Source organism: Mirounga angustirostris, unplaced genomic scaffold (assembly GCF_029215605.1).
Source record: "Mirounga angustirostris isolate CCGP_5_RB_7025 unplaced genomic scaffold, mMirAng1.0.hap1 SCAF_5, whole genome shotgun sequence".
NCBI classification, from domain to species: domain Eukaryota; kingdom Metazoa; phylum Chordata; class Mammalia; order Carnivora; family Phocidae; genus Mirounga; species Mirounga angustirostris.
This window is the reverse complement of record NW_026991713.1, coordinates 145,482,472-145,501,921: the sequence shown is the minus strand read 5'-3', so window position 1 is coordinate 145,501,921 and position 19,450 is coordinate 145,482,472. Positions and strand designations below refer to the sequence as shown.

The following is a 19,450-nucleotide window of genomic DNA, read 5'->3' as shown; positions in this document are numbered from 1 at the left end:
GTGAAGTGCTATGGAGGGAAATATAAGGTGCCATAAAAGGGGATAAAGGGGGGACCTGATATAGCCTATAGGACACAGATAAGGCTACCATGACAAAGTGACATGCAGGCAGAGGTCTAAAAATGGTTGTGAGGAGGAATAATAAAACACTTTTGATGGAGGAAAGCATGCGCATGAGTCCTGAAGGAGGAAGAAGTTGGGCAAGTTTCAAAAACTGAAAATAATTCCTGCCTGGCTGAAGGATCGTGGTAGAAAATAAGAAGGTATTAAATGAGCTTGCAGAGAGGGCAAGGGGAGGAGGGAGATGTACAGAGTTTGGACTCTGAAGGCATCCAGGATGGATGAAGAAGTTTAAACTGGGGTGGGGTAGAGGAGTAGGCTAATACAAGTTCACATTCTTGTTCTTACATCAGGGATCTCAATCTACCTGAAAGATAGGTGTTCTGACAAGCAGGCCATATAACTCATCCATCCATCCATCCATCCATCCATCCACTCACTCACTCACTCACTCACTCACTCGGTCATTGATGAAAATATGCACAAAACCCAGACATGGTTTTCCTGTCCGCGGTATTTACAGTTTTTCAGGAAAGATAGTTAGGAATCGAATCATTATACCAAAAGATGTAAAACTGAAATGATGCTCTGAGCTACTAATGGAGGTACTGAAGTTAAGAAATAAAATAATAGACATGTTTGACCTAATCAGTGAGGCCAAGGAAGATTTCCTTGAGGAAGGGACAAAGTAACAGGGTTCGAAAGCATATATGCATGTTAACTAGGCAAAAAAAGGAGAGAAAAGGAGGTCTAGGTAGAGAGGAAAATCCTGGCAGAGCTCCTTCAGGGAGACTGCAAGAACATGGGGGACCATCCTGGCTCCATATAATGTGCACTTCGAGCCCTTGGGACCCCCACACTTCTTCCTTCTGCCTTCACAGGGCCCCTCTTCTACAAACCAGGGCACATAATATGACAAGCATACTCAGAACTACTTCAGCAAATGTGGTTCTAAAAAGAGACTGGCCTAGAAAATCCATGCCACAGGATCAACATGATGGTGGTACCGAGGTGGGGGTGGTCAGGTGCAGAAGGGACAGTGTCTGGGCATGCTGCCCTATCCAAAACCTCACAGTGGATTAACTGTCACAAATTTAGTTCAAAAGGTCAACTGAGGATAGGAGGTGTGCTAAGTGCAGAAGAAACAGCCACAATGAGGAGAGTCAACAAGCTTGCGAAAAAACCAGAGGTTGGCAAGACTCAATCCTCTTGGAGAAGGTCCCTATTCCAAGCCATATGTTTGAAGCAGGTAGTAAAAAACCTTCTCCCTGGACCTTTTATTCCATATTTGCAAGTTTCTTACATGACTCTTCATATCCCCAGGGCATACAAATCACAGCAAACAACCAGATTGTTGGATCTGTCCTCCCTTAAGCACATACATATTCTTATAAATGGAAAGAAAATGGTCTCATTGCATGCTGTTGAGAAACACAAATCTCTAAATGGATTGTCAGTTCTTTTAACCACTAATTCCTCTTTAAAAAGACAGCATATTGATTCCTTTCATCAAAAGTTGCCAAACTTGTAAATTCACAATCCTGAACACAATCCAAAAATGATCTATTGTCGGGTGATAATGTGAAACGTGGCACCTTACACTTGCATAATCTTTATGAGGCACAAAAAGTATTTTAGGTGTATTTTCTCATTAAATATTTAGAGTTTTGTGAGGAAGGTATTATTATTCCTGGTCTGAAGATGAGAGATGCAAGGTTCTGAGAGTTTTAGGGAGGTAGCTAAGGCCCAGTAAGCTAAAACTTGAACCCAAGTCTTTTGGCTCCAAGTCCCAATAGCTCATAGTTAAGAGCATCAGTTTGGGTGTCACACTGACTTGGGTCAAGTCTTGGATTCTGGGAATTTGTTATTTCTACGATTATGGGCAAATTACTTTTCTGAACCGCAGTTTTCTCATTTGGAATATGGTGGTGATACCACATATCTAACAGGGTGGCATAAAGATTATATGCATATGAAAATTTAGCTCAGTATCAGAGACATTCTATATACTCCAGAAACGAAAACCACCACTATTACCATGGGTGTCATTACTGTTGCTGGATTATAATACCGTGGCCTCAGCAAACCTACTGTTCTGCATATTGGAAGCTCCAGATCATCCTCTGAATTTCTCTCTAGAGTTTGAACATATACAGTAACACACCTGATCTGTGCGTTCCCTAGAACCTTTCTAGGTCAGGAACAACAGGGTTAACCTCATCTGGCTCCATACAATCTGGGATCAGATGGCTGCGTTTTTTTGTTTGTTTTGTTTTGTTTTTTAAGATTTTATTTATTTATTCATGAGAGACAGAGAGACAGAGGCAGAGGGAGAAGCAGGCTCCCCGCGGAGCAGGGAGCCCGATGCGGGACTCGATCCCAGGACCCTGGGATCATGACCTGAGCTGAAGGCACGCTTAACCGACTGAGCCACCCAGGTGTCCCTGGATGGCTGCGTTTTTAAGTCTTGAAAATATCACCCTCCTCATAAGGTAAATGCTGATTATGTTTACTTGATCTTAATAAAAGGCAATGGGAATGATTTATTGGGACAAAAAGAAAGATATTGTGTATTGCTTCATTTGTTTGCTTTTTCCCCCATGACAGTTAAAGAACAAGAGTGCTCTTAAACTCTGGGATGCTTTCATCCCCTCAACAACGGCATCAAACACGAAGTCAAAGAGAACACAGAAACCAAGCTTGTGAAATTAACACATTAAAACAATTAAGAGATTCCAGAGATCTCCTCGGCTGACAGTGAAGTCCAACATACCCTCTGCTCTCTTTAGCATTCAAAAGGTGAGGAGCTCTGCGAGATTTTCGAAGTTGCTGGGAGGCATGCAGCTGATACATGGTGGCCTGCAGCTGCCGGGGATGCTGTTCCTAGTGGCACCCTGTGCTGACGGCTCTGCAGTACCAGCTGTCTTCCCAACACCTAACTGTTTCCATGGTGTTTGACCGTCCATTCCAGGAGCCTCTCTCAAGGTGTGTGTTTATTTCACAGTTTGGGATCGACCCGCCACTCTCTTCCTGCAAGCATATGTGCAATTTTGAAAGGAAACAAGACTGGGGGAGACACACTTTTGACAGCTATTGTAGATCTATGCATCCAGAAAAAAAGAATATATGAATGAATATCATGTGAGACTGGCGTAGCGACTAAAGGTCTCAACTCTGGAATTAGAGATTCTAGCTCCTTTCTTTATCAGCTGTGTGTGGACAAATTATTGAAATTTCAGGTTTCAGTTTTCTTACCTCTACAACGGGGATAATAACGGAACATGCTTTATAGGACTATTATAGTAATTTAGCAAGATAATGCATGCCTGGTGCTTTGCACAATGTCTGTCCTATGAGAAGCGTTGAAATCCTGTCTGTTTCTCCTTCCTCCTTCTAATCTTCACATTCTCTCGGTTCTATAATTTCTCTATTCTTCTCTGTATTACTTTCAACCATTCTTCACCATTCACCACTGAAAGTTGGGGTGTTGAGATAAGAAGTCAAAACTACCTTGGTTGGATTGCCTTTAAATTTTGAGTTATTTACTGGCCCTTGATTGAGATATCTTATGAAGACCAATACAATGTGTGGGCACTATGCCCTGCAACAGAACTCAATGAGACATGGCTTATACCCAGTCAACAGCTTTACAGAACTCAGAGCAAACCCAGGCAAGGGGAAACATGGATGCAATATGTACTTAGTGGTAAGACACACTTCTCTGTTAATATCCCAAAGTACCTTGGTCAGTGGTGACCTATGGGGTGCTAAAATGCACCACTCTGAAGAGACAACAGAGGAATATTGGTGTGCCTGGTAAGGACAGGTAGTAACTGCTGAGTTTAGTATGGTGCAAGCATGTAAGAGAAGTCATGGGTGATGGGTTTGTTTTTAATGATTTGATTACTTAGTGATGAATCAATTAATGATTAACTAAGCAATCATATTTTGAGCAAAGATTACATCAGGTATTATGCTAGGTACTCTGTAGGACTCTATAAAAGACAGAAAGTCAGTTTAATACTTGTAGGGGTGTTGGAATCATCCGGGGAGCCTCATAAAGTGAAGATACCTTAGTTCCAGAGGCTAATGATTCTGACTTGGTCAATCTGGAGTGGGACAGGAAGCATCCTAGGTATATTTTTTAAGGGTGATCCAGGATCTATGCTGTGAAAGATTTAGGTCTAGGGGGCCAAGGAGGGAGGGAATCCCTCAGAAACACAAGGTGAGCCAGCCCCCATCCTCCGTACACAAAGGGCATCAGTGAGAGAAGGCAGTGTGGTGTACGAGAGAGCACCCGGTCCTGGGCTTGCCCAATTCACTCTGTGATCTCAGACAAGTCACATGTCCTTCCTGAGCTCTGGTGTCCTCTGAATGATGACAGACATGATCCCTAAAGTCTCTTTTTGTGAGAATGTTGGTGGATTTCATGGCAAGATCCCTGGTTCATATGTACAGTTCTGCAGAGAGTACCAGGAACCCTCATCACGCCTTGTTTGGAGAGAGGTGAGAACTTAGAAGCTCAAAGTCTGACACTCACCTACTACCCAGCACAATGATCCCACTTACTGATGTCTCATTTACCAGTTGTATCTCTCTCTCTAGGAATGAAAACCAGCAAGTTTCAACGTCTGCCTGACATAACTGCCATATAATCTATCTCCCATCTCAGTTGATGACCACTGCCTTTCACATTTCTTCTAGAACATCTGAGAAGCAATTCTGGCTCTTCCCACTGCCTTCATGTATGATTTCTCCATTCACGTTCATGACACCACCATCTCCAGGCCCCAACCTCACTGCCTCAGAGTCATTTCTACTCACTTCCTCCTGCCTCCAGTTGGTTTCCAACACTCTGCCCACTGTTTTTCAACAACTATGTTATCATTTCCATCGCCGTCCACTTTGTGACCACCAGAGTCCAAGTCACCATCTGCCCTGGCCTAGAGTCCTACACAGCCTCCTAGCTGCCATCCTACTCTTCTCTCCTGGACCCCATTGGTCAATGATCCACATAGTAGTCATCTTTGTGAAATGCAAACCTCTGAGTGGCCATTGAAACACAAAAAACACAACTGGCTTACCATGGTTTACAAAGTTCTGCACCATATGGCCTTTGTCTACTTCCCAGAGCTCTCTCGTGCCACTCCTATTTTCTGGGACTCTGTGGATCTCTCAAACACTCCAAATTCCTCCCTTCTGAGGATGTTTTTCCTGGAATGTCTTCCTCCTTGTCTTGGCATGATTTATCATTAGGAGCTCAGCTTAAATTTCACCTCTTCTTAAGGGCCTTCCTTGAGTATACATCACGATTTGTTTTAATCACCTTAGTAGGACCCATCATTAACCATTTTCTTCATTTATACAGTAATTTTTGTCCGCCTCCTCCCAAACAGAATATCATCTCTGTGAGAACAGCATTCTGTCTTTTTTTATCACCAAATCCCCAGTGGCTGAGCATGGTGGGCATTCAGTAAGTACCTGTTGCATGAACCTTAAAATCATTCTGACTTCTCTAGTCTCAATGTGCAAAAGTCTCTCTAATCCTGCATTGTGAGTATGGGTTTGTCTTATTCATCATATTTTCTCTTCACTAATTCCAAACCTGGCAAGATCCCACAGAGCGTTCACTCCACGGTCCCTCTCTGACTCATCTCATTTATTTTCCTGTGGGAGAAATAAGGCACAGATAGATAAACGATGCCACCCAGTCCAAGGTTCCATAGCCAGGGAGTGGCAGAGAGGGTGTTCAAACTCAGTTACGTCTGACGCCAAAATCCAATGCAACACACAGCTCTTCGTTCTCGGTTCCAAGTCTAAATTCAGGAACCAAAAATAACAGAACAGCCATGTGTTTGCAAGGGTCCAAATGTGCAGGTGCACATTGAGCCTGAGCCATATTTCCCCCTTGATTTTGATAGTGGAATTTCTATCAGGAACACCCAAATGACTGCCTCTTTCTTCCTGCTATAAAATATACATAATATATGTATATACATATATATTTTTCACTGTTTATACTGATGTTTCCCCTACTTGGGGATACTCTAACATACTTTGTAAGCCCTTCTTTGGATCTGAACATCCCTGGAATAAAGAGTTTCACGTACATAATGGAAGTGCAACAGAATCCCAGATTAATACTGAGTATTGCTCTTAAATTTCTTTATCGTGAGGGTGTCACATTCTCAGCCCTCAAAATGAGATGATTTGCAGTGTGGAGTATAGGATACAGAGAAGAATGAGGCAAATGTGTCAGGGAAAGTATTTACTGACGTTCACTGAAAACTCACAAAGATGAAGAGTTAAGTGCATTAATGCAGTGGGCACCTTGGCCCCAGTTAGCATAAAACTCAGACCGTTCTAGAGATGATTTCAATGTCAAGGGTCTATTACCCCCAACACTTAAAATGATGCCACTTAATGTTTTGCCATCAGCAATTTTTTCTCCCCTGGGGGATCTGATTCTGTCTCAGGCAGAGAAGTTACATTGCCTTATAAAGAAATGCATGCTGGTGTTGTATTTTTTAATAACAATTTTTAGTTCTTGAACTAGGCACAGAACAAGAAACTGGACCAAGAGCGCTTGCTAGAATCAGAATCTGAGGGAATGTTACCTAACAATGGTTATCCTAAGATCAATCTGAATGCTGGATTTTTTTTTTTTTTCTTTAGAAGCCAAGAAAATTCTCTATTCCTCAGGCATTTTCTGGCCTTGCTTACCATATGTCAACTCTAATGAACAGCTCATTGGCTAGATGTCCCTTCTTTTCTCCTCAGCGTGGAACCCTTTACAGGGAGATGTCCAAAGACAAATATCTAAACTAAACTTACTCGATTTAGGCAGCTTACAGCTCCTCGATTTAATTGCATTACACGTCTATAAGTAGGGAGCAATTTACTCTGAAGTGGTACTTAGGCATTATTCCTCTTGGCTTCTCCAGGAAGCACTTGGGCTAAATTTCTATTTAATGTATGCTGGCTTTGGAACGTAAGTACAAATAGAGGGATGTGTATTAACGTTTTAATTATGCGGCGATCCTCTGTTAGAAAATGAATCCAGGATGGACACAGACTTTAATTCCTTTTAACTATGAAAAACACTTTTCTTGCCATCTTGTGCATTAATCAGTCTCTTGAAATGTGCATCTACATCAGCTTGCAGCAAGAAAATGGAATCAATTCGGTGAGTTATGCCGTTTCCTGCGCTGCATTATCTTCGTAATGTTGTCAGTGTTTAATAAGTGCTAACAAGAAGGCAAGCACTTTCATTTAATTAAAGTACTATATCATTTTCAATAATTAGTCATAATTAAGGTGAATAATTAGCTAGGAAAGATATGAAAAATATGCATTCCAGATAAAGCTTAAAGTCACATTTTAAAAGTCCAAAATAAACTCTTGAGGGCTGTGCATAGCTTTAAGTATGATATAATTTATGTAATGAAATAAATCTAGAGTGTTAAAATATTTAGTGGGACTGAGAATAATGAGTTGAGATAGGATTAGTTTAATTAGTTTACTGAAATGGAGTCTTCATAGTGGCTAAGTGTGATATATTGGCTTTTGTCACTTGAAATAAAAAAGAGGTAATTAGTCCCTACTCAAATATATTGTTTTCTCAGAATAGGTTGGAATTTATTTTAGGCACTAATCCAGGAACAACTTCCAACTGATTTACAAATGCTACAAGATAAAAATCATCCTTCAGACAACTTAAGAACCCAGTCACTTAAAACAGTGGTTCTCAAAGTGGGGACAGGAGGGAGACAGGGTTGCCCCTCGCCCCCGCCCCAGACATTTAGCAATGTCTGGAGGCATTTTGGGGTGTCACAATAGAGGGGGCAGTACAAATGTCATCTGGTGGGTAAAGGGCCACAGATGCTGTTCCAACACTCAACAGAGCACAGGACAGCCACCCACAACAGAGAATTATCCATTCCAAGGTGTCAGTGCTGCCAAGACTAAGAAACCCGCCTATAAACAGCAAATGCAGCATCTAATCACCCATGCCTGTCATTGGTGGGACAGCCATTGGTGGACTGCCCATGATCTGCAAACCCCAAATCCACATGGTGTTACATCTGCATTTCTCCTACGAGGGAAAAACCATTATCTACTAAATAATATAAAAATTTTAAAAGTAATAGTAAAAGCAACCCCACCCCCCCACCCTGAATAATCTTACAGCAAGGAGAAAGAAAGGGATTGATAGCAAAATCTACATCCTCTACTGATGGCGCATTCATGCAATAGAATACTGTGAAGCTGCTAAAAAAAAAAAATAAGCTTCATGGAATGCAATATAATTTTTACACATCATTTTATGGCTAAATTAAAAGTTATCAAACAATGTGTGGAGTAGAGACTCATTTTTGTAGCTACACATTTTACATGCATGTACCCTCATTGGAAAAAAGTCAGGAATTTCAGAAATAAGAGTAGGAGTTACTTCGATGTGAGTCTGAAGACTTATTTCAGACATCAATTTTTTTCTAATTGCGTAGTGTATTTTACAACTTTCCCCACAAGCTATATGCATTACTTGTGCCATAAAGCAATAATACACGTTGGAAAGGAAAAGGGGTGGGAGAGAAAACAAGGAAGTGGCAGCCCAGAAAGACTCCCTTGCTCTTGCATTTGGATTTCACAGAAGTGACCTCAGCCCCTTTGAAGGGAGCCCGAGGTGAGAACTTTCCACGAACATTTTAACACGGAAGAAGTTCACGTGACTAGAACTGTCTGCGTCCCTTCACTGAAGGGAAGCCAAAATACAGGGCTTGTTTGATGAGACATTGCATCCCGAAAGTTGACATGAACTCTGACTTAAATGTTAAATAGTCAGATAGGGAAAACGCCAAGACAACATCTCACGCAAGAAAGACATGCCTGTCTTTTTCCAATGGGAAGTGTGGAAATCCAAAACCCCATATTCAAACTACTGTTCTTTCTCTCTATTTTCCCCTTCACACTTTAGCAATGACATTTATAAAGCCTGTGATTCTTGAAAATCACTAACATCTTGGAGGAGGAGGCTGACAAGAGGGAGGAGGCCCCCTGCTTCCACTCAATCTGAAGTTCTTGTTGGAGATTTTAAGTTTTATTATTATTATTTCTCTTTTTTCCCCAGAGCATGAATTTCTCGCTGTGGTTCCATAGCAGCTGAACACTCAGATGGAAACCAAAACAACTCAATGAAACATCTGGGCTTTTGTCCTAGTGATGACAAAATATTTAGATGGCCAACAGCATGAGCTGGGGCTGCTCTATTTGACTTGAAAGCAGCCCAGGGTTTGGAAAGAGTGGTGTTGTTCCTTTTTTCTTTTAAATACACATGTCTATCAATAGGGGAACTGGTTAAGCAAATGACAGGACATAGAAATATGATTACTAGGCAGGTGTTGTTAGATTGAAGAAGATCATTTATATGTAACAACACTGAAAGGTTTACACACTATTTTTAAGTGGTGACATAAAGTCATGACTTGTTATTTTAAGGAAGCGTGTATGTTCTAAATGTGTGTGTTTTGAATGTGCACAGAAAATATCTGGAAAGATGTGCTAACAATTATTAAGCAGTGAAGGAGCGGAGGATGAGAAGGGGACAGAAAGACTTTTTTTTTTTACCTTATACAGTTCTATGCAGTGAATATGGGGGGTGTGTGTGTGTGTATTTTAAATGTGTACACATTTTACATGCATGTACCCTCATTGGAAAAAAGTCAGGAATTTCAGAAATAAGAGTAGGAGTTACTTCCATGTGAGTTTGAAGACTTATTTCAGATATTGATTTTTTTCTAATTGCATATTGTATTTTACAACTTTCCCCACAAGCTATATGCATTACTTGTGTCATAAAGCAATAATACACGTTGGAAAGGAAAAGGGGTGGGAGAGAAAACAAGGAAGTGGCAGCCCAGAAAGGCTCCCTTGCTCTTGCATTTGGATTTCACAGAAGTGACCTCAGCCCCTTTGAAGGGAGCCCGAGGTGAGAACTTTCTATGAGCATGTGTTATTTTAAAAATATGCCATGATATAATTCAGATATAGTCCAGATATACCAAGAGGTATATATAAAAGCATGGATGCATCCAATGCATCCATGTAAGTACTACCTAGCTTAAGTGATAAAACATTTCAGGGTGGTTGAATCATCCATCTGTAACCCTCTCCTCAAGTGTAAGTCCCTCATCTCTACAAGCCATCAATACTCTGGAGTTTGAGTTTTCCTTTTTGTCTCTATATGTTTATTCCATGTGCATGTATTCCTAAAAGGCATAAAGCACTAAAACTATCCCATGTTTTCAATCTTTGCATTATTCACTCAAGGTAGTACTGGTGAGAGCCATGCTTCTTGGCACAGATAGCTCCAATTCATTCATTTCCACGGCTCTGCTGTGTTCTGCTGTCCACAAGGCTCTGTTTTCGTATTTCTTCAATTAGGCTATGATAAACTTTTGCTCAATGAGGTGTTACTTTTATTATTTGAAAACAGCCTGATACATTGTGGATAGGAAGAGGCAAGACAGAGTCATCATGGAAGCTCTTTAGTTTTATGTGAAATAGGAAAGCTAAATCTCTTATGGTATGCCAGGAACACAGTCCGTGCTACACTTCCATGTGATAATATTATATGTGTTAATATTCCCACTTCACAGATAAGGCCACTGGGCTCAGAGAGTAAACACCTAGTTCATGGTTCACCAGTTTCTAAGTGTCAATGGTGGGATTTTCCCAAGGTTTGTCTGTTCCTCTGATGTCTGTCTAGTTCTCAGGGTAATGCTGACCCATAGCTGCTTCTACTTAACAATATACCATCTTGGGGGGCCTGGGTAGCACAGTCAGTGAAGCACCTGACTCTTGGTTTCAGCTCAGGTCATGATCTCAGGGTCGTGGGGTCAATCCCCATGTCGGGCTCCCTGCTCAGCACAGAGTCTGCTTGAGATTCTTTCTCCCTCTCCCTCTACCCCTCCCACTCATGTTCTCTTTCTCTGAAATAAATAAGTCTTTAGAAAAAAAAAAAAAAACTAACTAACAAAAATAATATACCATCCCCCTGGTTTTGGAAGGGTCTTCCATGCCTTGCAAGAAGAATGGCCAGGAATGAGGCTGGATTAGTAGCAGCTCACCCAACACCAGTGTCCATACCCTGCTATACCAATCAGCCATTGAGAATAGCAGCCAAGAGCTCATCAGAGGACTTCTGGATGCTGGTGAGAGAGAAAGTGGCTGAAAAATAAAAGGCTATAGCAACGAGGTCAAAACTGAACTTCTACTAAGCATTCCTCATGAAAGGGAAGATGGACAATAAGCCCAATGCTTCTCCCATCACCTTGTTCCAGATTAAGTGCATCCCTATATTAGAACTGCCATTGGCTTGGGACAAATGCCATACCCAGTTGGAAAATCATTCTAGACAGAAATGTTACACAAGTATGAGCCAGCTCAGAAGGCCTGAAGAGTAGCAGTTCTGGAATGAATTGCTCTTGGCCATCACTCCCACACTTCCTCCTTGCCATGGACTCCTCAGTGAAGCTGGCTCTTCAAGGTATGGCTGTTAGACATACATTCCCATCCCCTAAGCCTCTGAACTTGAAAGATGGGAGCCTGGTCATCATGTCTTCATTTCCCTGCCCACCTCCCAGGAGATATTCTGTGCATACTCGTCAAACCTTACAGATGGCATAATAACTTTGCATTCACCTTGTGTAAAGTTCTACCTTCTCACCCTTCTTCATCTGGCTTACCTACTTCTCAGTCTTTTTTCCTACCACCTCTGTCTGAACCTCTGAACCCAAATCCTCTGGCCATCCAAGCCTCTTTCCTCCTCTACAGACATATCAAGCTTTTTCCAACTTCAGAAACTCGGCATATTCTGTTCCCTCTAACCTAGAATGCTCTTCCTCCACATGTTCACCTGCTTGGCTCCTTCTTCGACCTTCACGTCTCAGCTGAAATGTCACATTCTTAGATCTTTCCAGACTCTCCAAACTCAAGAAGCATCAATTCCCTGCCTACTCTTTTGTCACTTGCTTGTATTTCTCTGCACTGCCCCTGTTACTCTCTGTTCCCTTCTGTCTCTCTCTCCCCAGATTTAAGTTCCCTGGGAGCAGAACCTGGATTTATTATTCACACTGGGTCCCTGGTGCCTGAGATAGCTCCTAGAGCACAGAGAGGCTCTCAATAAATGTGCATGGGATTAATTAATAAGGATACAAATAAATTAATGAATTGCCTTTCATACATCTAATTGCTCTAAAGTTCTCCTGATAAAGAAGAATGCCACAATTTGAAAACGCTTTTCCCACTTTGCAAATATGGATTCCAGAGCAGAGGGGTTCATTAGGTCCTTCCTAGGCTGTTACTGTAGTATTTTTCCCCAAATGATTGATTTGCAAGCACAACTTCCTATTCAATATACCTTAATGATGAAATGATTTCTCAGAAATTTTCTGTGTAACACCCACAGTGACACACAAGGAATGCAAACAGGCCCAGTTCTTTCCGAATGAGATGTCTGGTGATTGGTTCAGCCTGCAAATGCATGCTTCCCCCTCCCTTGTGTGATATTGTCTCCTGGTGCCCCAATATCCTTAGCCCCAGGAGCCTACAGAGGTGACTGAAATCACTCCATATTGAGAAAAAGTCCATGAGTGAAGTAAAACTAAGTCACATTTTTTTTTTAACATTTAAGCTGGTGTAAAAAGATAATTCCCTGAGTATTAGATTACCTTCATTAATTTTTTTTTTAAGACTTTATTTATTTATTTGACAGAGAGAGACACAGACAGAGAAAGGGAACACAAGCAGGGGGAGTGGGAGAGGGAGAAGCAGGCTTCCCACAGAGCAGGGAGCCTGAGGTGGGGCTCGATCCCAGGACCCTGGGATCATGACCTGACTTAATGACTGAGCCACCCAGGCACCCCCTAGATTACCTTCATTAAAAGAAAAGTAGAATTTGAAAGTGCTTTCGCTTTAAACATTTTACGTCTTTCATTACTTCTGTAGAAACCTTTATAAGGACCTCTGGCAATCACTGCTGTAAGTGATCACAGGAGGCCTGAAGGAATCCTATCTAGGTCTACTTCATAGACTGGGCTGGTCTTTCATACAACACATGTGTCTATGCCGGGGCCTCCTTGCTCCTGGGCCCTCCTTGCTCCTGGGCCCTGCTGGGGGCTCAGACTCCAGTAGGGAAGTTTTATATTCCAAGAGACAGAAGTACTGCCTTCAATGACTGCACACTCCCTCTTGCAAGGCACCTGGGCGAAGATGAAGTCAGTCTCTGCATTGATGTTTTAACTTTCTTGTTATTTAAGAGCCTAAAAACTGGATTAATTATACCTGTACTTCAAAAAAAAATTTCCTTTGCTGCAAGAACCGTGAAAACAAAATGCACCGATGATCTTTAAATGACCCAGAAACCAAGGTAATTATAGCTGTAATTAATTACATAACATTACGTCCCATGGTAGTCAGCTAGAGGTCTAACCCAGAAAATTCTGAGGTTGGAAAATTTGAATTTAGGGACTTATCGCAGACAGAGCACTGTGGCGGGCACTCACCAATTCCTAATCTTCTCCAGGCATGTTTGACCTCAGGCAAAAATCACTTAACCTGTTCTTATCTCTCATACTCATCTGTAAAATGGGGATGGAAGTCCCGGGTCACCTCAAAGGGGATGGTGTGTTGAGCCATATATTAATGATTTGAAATAAAATGATTTCACAGAGAACACATTCGAGGAATTTTAATGAAGCTGGGTTGCTAATATATAATAGCATTAAAAGCCAGTAAATAAATACCAATATGATGCTCAGTTTATTTGAATTTTGTCTAAAACAGTTTTTGTTTTACCAAATCACCTGGGTGTATTTCTTGACAACTTGGAGTAGAATGTAGAATCACACACACAAATACACATATACATACACACACACACAGATTGCTTGCTTACTGAATATTTGCATTATCTCACATTGTTTTTCGAAAAGTGCTTTAGAAACATGCATCCCATTTTTTTTGCAATGCACTTTTTTACAACAATGAAAAATAAAACCAAACTTCATTAGTGAGCCTAAGGCATTGGGGCCCTGACTGTCGGATGAACAGATTGCCAGCTGATAGCTCTGGTTCTTGGCCCTACCTACTGAATGCTTATCCTTTACTTTGTTTTCAAGCCAGGACACATGTCACCTCTATCAGAGAATGTTTGTCCAAAATGGTATTAGATAGTGATAAAAATGTGGCTCGTTTCATAGTTCCAAAGTAGATTAAAAATAATTCATAAAAGCATGGAGAGAGAGTGAAGGAGTAAAAGAGGAAGGGAGAAGGGAACCATTCATATTATTTGTCGCTCCATGTATTTGTAGGTAAGATGCTCTCAGGACAAACTTTACCAGATCCACAAGGAATGCAGAATTGTAACCCAGAATGAATTTTAGTTACTGTTTATGCTAGATGCCTTTTCACCTCGGGGGGGAATGGGGGACCAAGAAGGGTCTAAACTGACACCTTTGTCAGATCCATACAAGAATGGATGAGCACACTAAGGACGTCCGACTCTAGAGGAAACTTGCACCCTAGGGAAGCTCAATACGGGTCTTGCTTTTATGTGGTAGGGATTCAACGGCCACTGAAGTCATTCTTGTACTCTTACCAGCAAAATGGGGCTCCTGGATATTCCACTGTAATTTACCCTAAAAAATCAAATTGCCGTTATTATCAGAATTAAAAATATTTTAGGCTCATAATATCCTGAGCCTGATAGGATACAATAGTAGAAAGACGTCAAGCTTTGGAATGAAGCAGTGCTGGCTTTGAATATTGACTTGATGATTGAGTAGTTAGCAATTTGGCCACAGAAGCAATTTTACTTCTCTGAGCTTCAGTGTCTTTATCCTTGGGTATGGATAATGATATTAATCTCCCAAGGTTATTGAAAAGATTAAATAGGATAATACATGCAAAATGTCTGGCACGATGCCTGAAACATAGTAGGAACCGAAAATGTTCCTTCTCACACACACACATATGCGTATCCATTCTAAGAGAGAGAGATGGGCATAACTTGAGACCATCTCCCACTAGTACATATGTTGTACGTGTTAATTTAAGTTACCCCAAGCTACATTTAGATTCGTGCTTGCCAGGGCCTTCAAATTCAAGTCCTGGCAGGTTATGGAGGGGATGCAATTTGGATGAAATGAAAAGAATGTAATCATCCCACTACTTCAAAATTCCCAGTTGTCTGAGATCAGATGGGCAAAACTTCATGGCAATAACTATATAGATCACCAGGATAGTTGATACTGTGCAAACAAAGCCGTGAAAAAAATTTCCGGGAGCAAAAGAGCATGATTACATATATGTTGGAGACAAAAGAGGGAATTTTTTAGGTATTTCTAGAAGATTCCCACAGTTTCTATTATTTTTTTTTTTTCTTTTAATTCAGGTTTGGACGTGACAATTGCCCCTTCATCCCATGCAAACTAATCTTCCTGTCAGGTTAATGTTATAGCAATCATGTGGAGGTGGGATTAGGGTCAGTAAGAGTCAGGTATATTCCTTGAGTAAAAAGCATTAATATACATATTGGCTTAAGGCTAGAGTCTGCTGGATACAGTTGCGCCCTATCTCGGAACCCAAGCCCTAATGAATTATTCAACTCAGCAGAATAATCCAGCATAACTAGGAATAAGCAGCACATCCATTTGAGGGGAATATTGTACGGAAGACCACCAGGGGTATTTGATGTGATCTATACTGTGTCAAACAATGTGCCAAGTTAATTCTCAGAAGCACCTAATGAAGGACAGGCCATCATTCCCCTTTTAGAGGGAAAACACTGGGGTTTTAAAAAAGGTAAGAAATAGGATTCCAGAGGATGGTAAATGTTTAAACCCATACTGAAACCCAGCTTCGTCTGTCCCCCCAGACCCAGGCTCCACATTGTCTCCAGGGCTCCGTACTGCCCGCAAACCCCAATGCCACAGTACGATGCCAAGCTGTGCCCCTTCTCTTCACTCCTTCGGAGCAGCAGAGAAGCTCATGTCGTGTCTGCACGTGTATCTGCCTCTCCATGTGTGTCTCAGAAAGATACTTTATCTTTCAAGTTTTATGGCTCATATCTGTGACTAAAATATCATTTATGACAATTCCCATCTGCTAAGCTTCAAAAGTGATATAGTTTCATTGCAAAGGGCTGCTACTGGGGGCCTAAGTTACAAGCCAAGAGTTGAGTAGAATCAGAATGTACCTGAATTCCATCTCACAGGAAGCTGAGCCTCTTTAAAAGATGTCTGCTTCCTCCACACAAGCCACGCTCTGACTCTGTTGAGGCCCCAAAGTGTGGAGCCTCCCGGCTTCTTCCCAGATCAGAGCAAAGGTCTGGGCTCCTGCAACCCATGCGGGTCAGACCCCGTTTCTCATTGCAGGCAGGAAAGCAGGAGGCCCAGTTCCTCTGTCATTCTCTAACAGTTATAGACTGGCTGTGCACCTTATTAAAGATTAAGGTTTGCCGGGGCACTGTCTTTTGGCCATCTTCTGTTCACAGTCTGGCATTTATTACAAAGGGGCTGGAGATTAACACCATCCATTCTGCGCATCACTCAGTGGTCCCACAAAACCAAGAAAATGCAGCACAATGCAGAACTGCCTTGCAAAGACCCACCCCGGGGTGTTTATGTCTCTGAATCTCCCACGGTGGCTTTAAGACCATCTTCAGTTTATTTTCTTTTATCCTAACACTTAACTCTGGTCTTGTTTTTCTAATTTCAGATATAACACAGGTTCCCCGTAGTACATTTTGAAAAATATAGAAAAGCTAAAATGAGGGTCAACCTCAACGCAGGATAGTCTTCATATTTTTGAGTAGAATTTTCTGTTCTCTCCTTCCCCCTCTCTCTCTCTTCTCCTTTTCCCAAAAAGTTGCTTTCAGGTGTTGATAAATGTTTTCTGTAAACCCCAAACAACCATAGTAAATAACCTTCATTTATTACAGAAGGATGGAACAAGAATGCCTTGTTTGCAGGCTGTCCTTCCTCTATTCAGGGCCTCTATTCAGCAGACATCGCCAACCGATCATAAACTACTTCCTTCCTGGGTCACACACGATCCTTCTCCAAAGTTCCATGCAGCCCCTACTGATCAATCAGGGTTGGTCCAAAATTGTGAATTCTCTTTCAGTATATGGTCCCTGCCCTCCAGAGACTTACACTCTCGCTTTGACAGCAAAACAAAGAGGGAAATATTGAGCAAAACATTATTATAAAGGCACATATTATATAACTGACACAGACTCGGTAGCTGTCTTACTCTTAGGAGAGGAAATACTGCTCCTTTTGAATCAGTTAGCACCTGCCTGATCCCTGCATCATGGGACCGGCATACAAAGTGGTTACTCGTCCTCATGTGACTCAGCGCTGAGGTCCTGTCTTTAACACCCTGCAGCGAACACAGTCAGAGGTCAAGGCAAGGACAAATAAATCTCTGAATAACGGATGCTCAATAAATGCAGTTTTTTTTTTCTTTCTTTCCATATACCTTAAAATAGGATGTCTGTGCCAATGGTGAGAAAGTGATATAAAGTGGGTAGCACTATATATAGTAGGAGGTGAGTTTTGAGTCAGATCTTTACAAAGTAGATATGGGACACTAACTTTTGACCCAAGAATCACATTACGCAGGAAATTAACATGCCTGTAAAAAAACCTTAGCCAAGGTCCGTATGTTTCATTTACTTATCTCTACCGCCACAGATAACTCAGTGTGCATATGCATGGTATTAATGTGTGTAATAGGACAAAGAGTCCGTTCAGGGAACTGATTAAACAAGGTATGTTCTGGGCATAGAAAGGGGGACAATGGAAGGAGTGACAGGAACCGGTGTGTGCTAATATGAGAAACTCTCTAGGGTACAGTAAGTAAATTAAAGCAAGGTAAAAGGAAAACAGGGCATATAGTTTGATTTTTTTGTGTGTGAAAATAAATCTGTACATACACATACATGTTATATATGTACATATGTATACATGTTGTGTCCTGCCCCCACCCCCAACGGGTCTATACAAAAAGCCACTGATGATTAGCTTTAGTTAGAACTGAGATCCAGAAAAGGGACTTATTATGCTTTTTTTTTTTTTTTTTTCTGGAGTTGGTGCCATTTGAAGGATTAATCGTGGGCATGTATCTCTTTAATTTAAGCATACAAAATGCTTACTGGTTGGTCAGGATGGTGGGATTGTGGCCCATTTGTTTGCTTCTTGATTCTTCATGGAAAACATGTAACACATAAATATTATGTTAAAGAAGCAAATTATGATCTTCAGGTGGTGGAGTGTGATCTGGGCTGGTGAAGGGCAGAGGGAGAGGGACAAGGCAGGCCTTGGCATTTATTAAAACATCAGAAAGGCTTCTGAAAACCTGCATAAAGCTGAAGGGTTGTGAAGGAGAGGAGAACGAAATACACGCAAGTCAAAAATACAGAGACATCTGTCCGGATGAAATATCTCCCCTGCTGAGGCAGAGATCCCCCTTTTGGGGGTTTGCTTCTGGGGTCACCGTGCATTAGTATTCCACTCACCACGGCTGTAGCCACCACTTCTCTCCATTTCTTTTTGACCTCAAGCATTTTATGCATAAATGTCAGTGTTCTTTGCAATTAATCATGCCTACCACAGACTAATTGTGGACAACAGTCATGCAATTAGCCAAAATGTGTTTGAAATATGCATGAATGTTCAGAAAGCATTCACATTCCAAAACCTCAGGTACCTAAACAGGAAAATTGGCCAGTCCCTCACAATTCCCTTTCAAATTCAATGTGAACTAGCAGGATAATCAGATCATAGCTGATGGCGGCCATGCCCAGGGTCTGCTAATGAGAAAATGGTACCCTGAAATTCATGCTATGAACTCGGCAAAGCGGCGCATCTGAAAATACCAAGCATGCCCTTTAGAGAAGTTAGAGAGAGAGAGACAGACAGACAGACAGAGACAGAGAGAGAACTTACAAGAGTTGATGAAAATGAAGATGTGTGATATAATTGGAATGAATCGTGGATCACTACATCAAAAACTAATGATGTATTATGGTGACTAACATAACATAGTAAGATAAAATAAAATTAAAAAAAAAAAAAAAAAAAGGAAGACTCGGAATAGGATCCGTGGGTTGCACGCGACACAATCTACCTCGGAAGAGCCAAATATGGTTGCAGCACCAGGTACTATAGTGAGACACAGCTAGTTACTCGTCACCAGTCAACCATCCTAGACGACACATTTGCTCAGTAGTATTCTGTCTTAATAGAAGGAAAGGAGGTAACCTAGAACAGTAGTTCTCAACTAAGGGCAATTTTGCCGCCCAGGGGACACCTGGCAATGTCTG

At 41.4% G+C, this 19,450-nt stretch overlaps 1 protein-coding gene across 7 annotated transcripts in view; it reads right to left on the bottom strand.

Annotated features, from left to right (window-relative positions):
- The window catches only part of RBFOX1 (RNA binding fox-1 homolog 1), a 335,670-nt gene that overhangs the window by 281,984 nt on the left and 34,236 nt on the right, over positions 1–19,450 (bottom strand). The window lies entirely within an intron of this gene.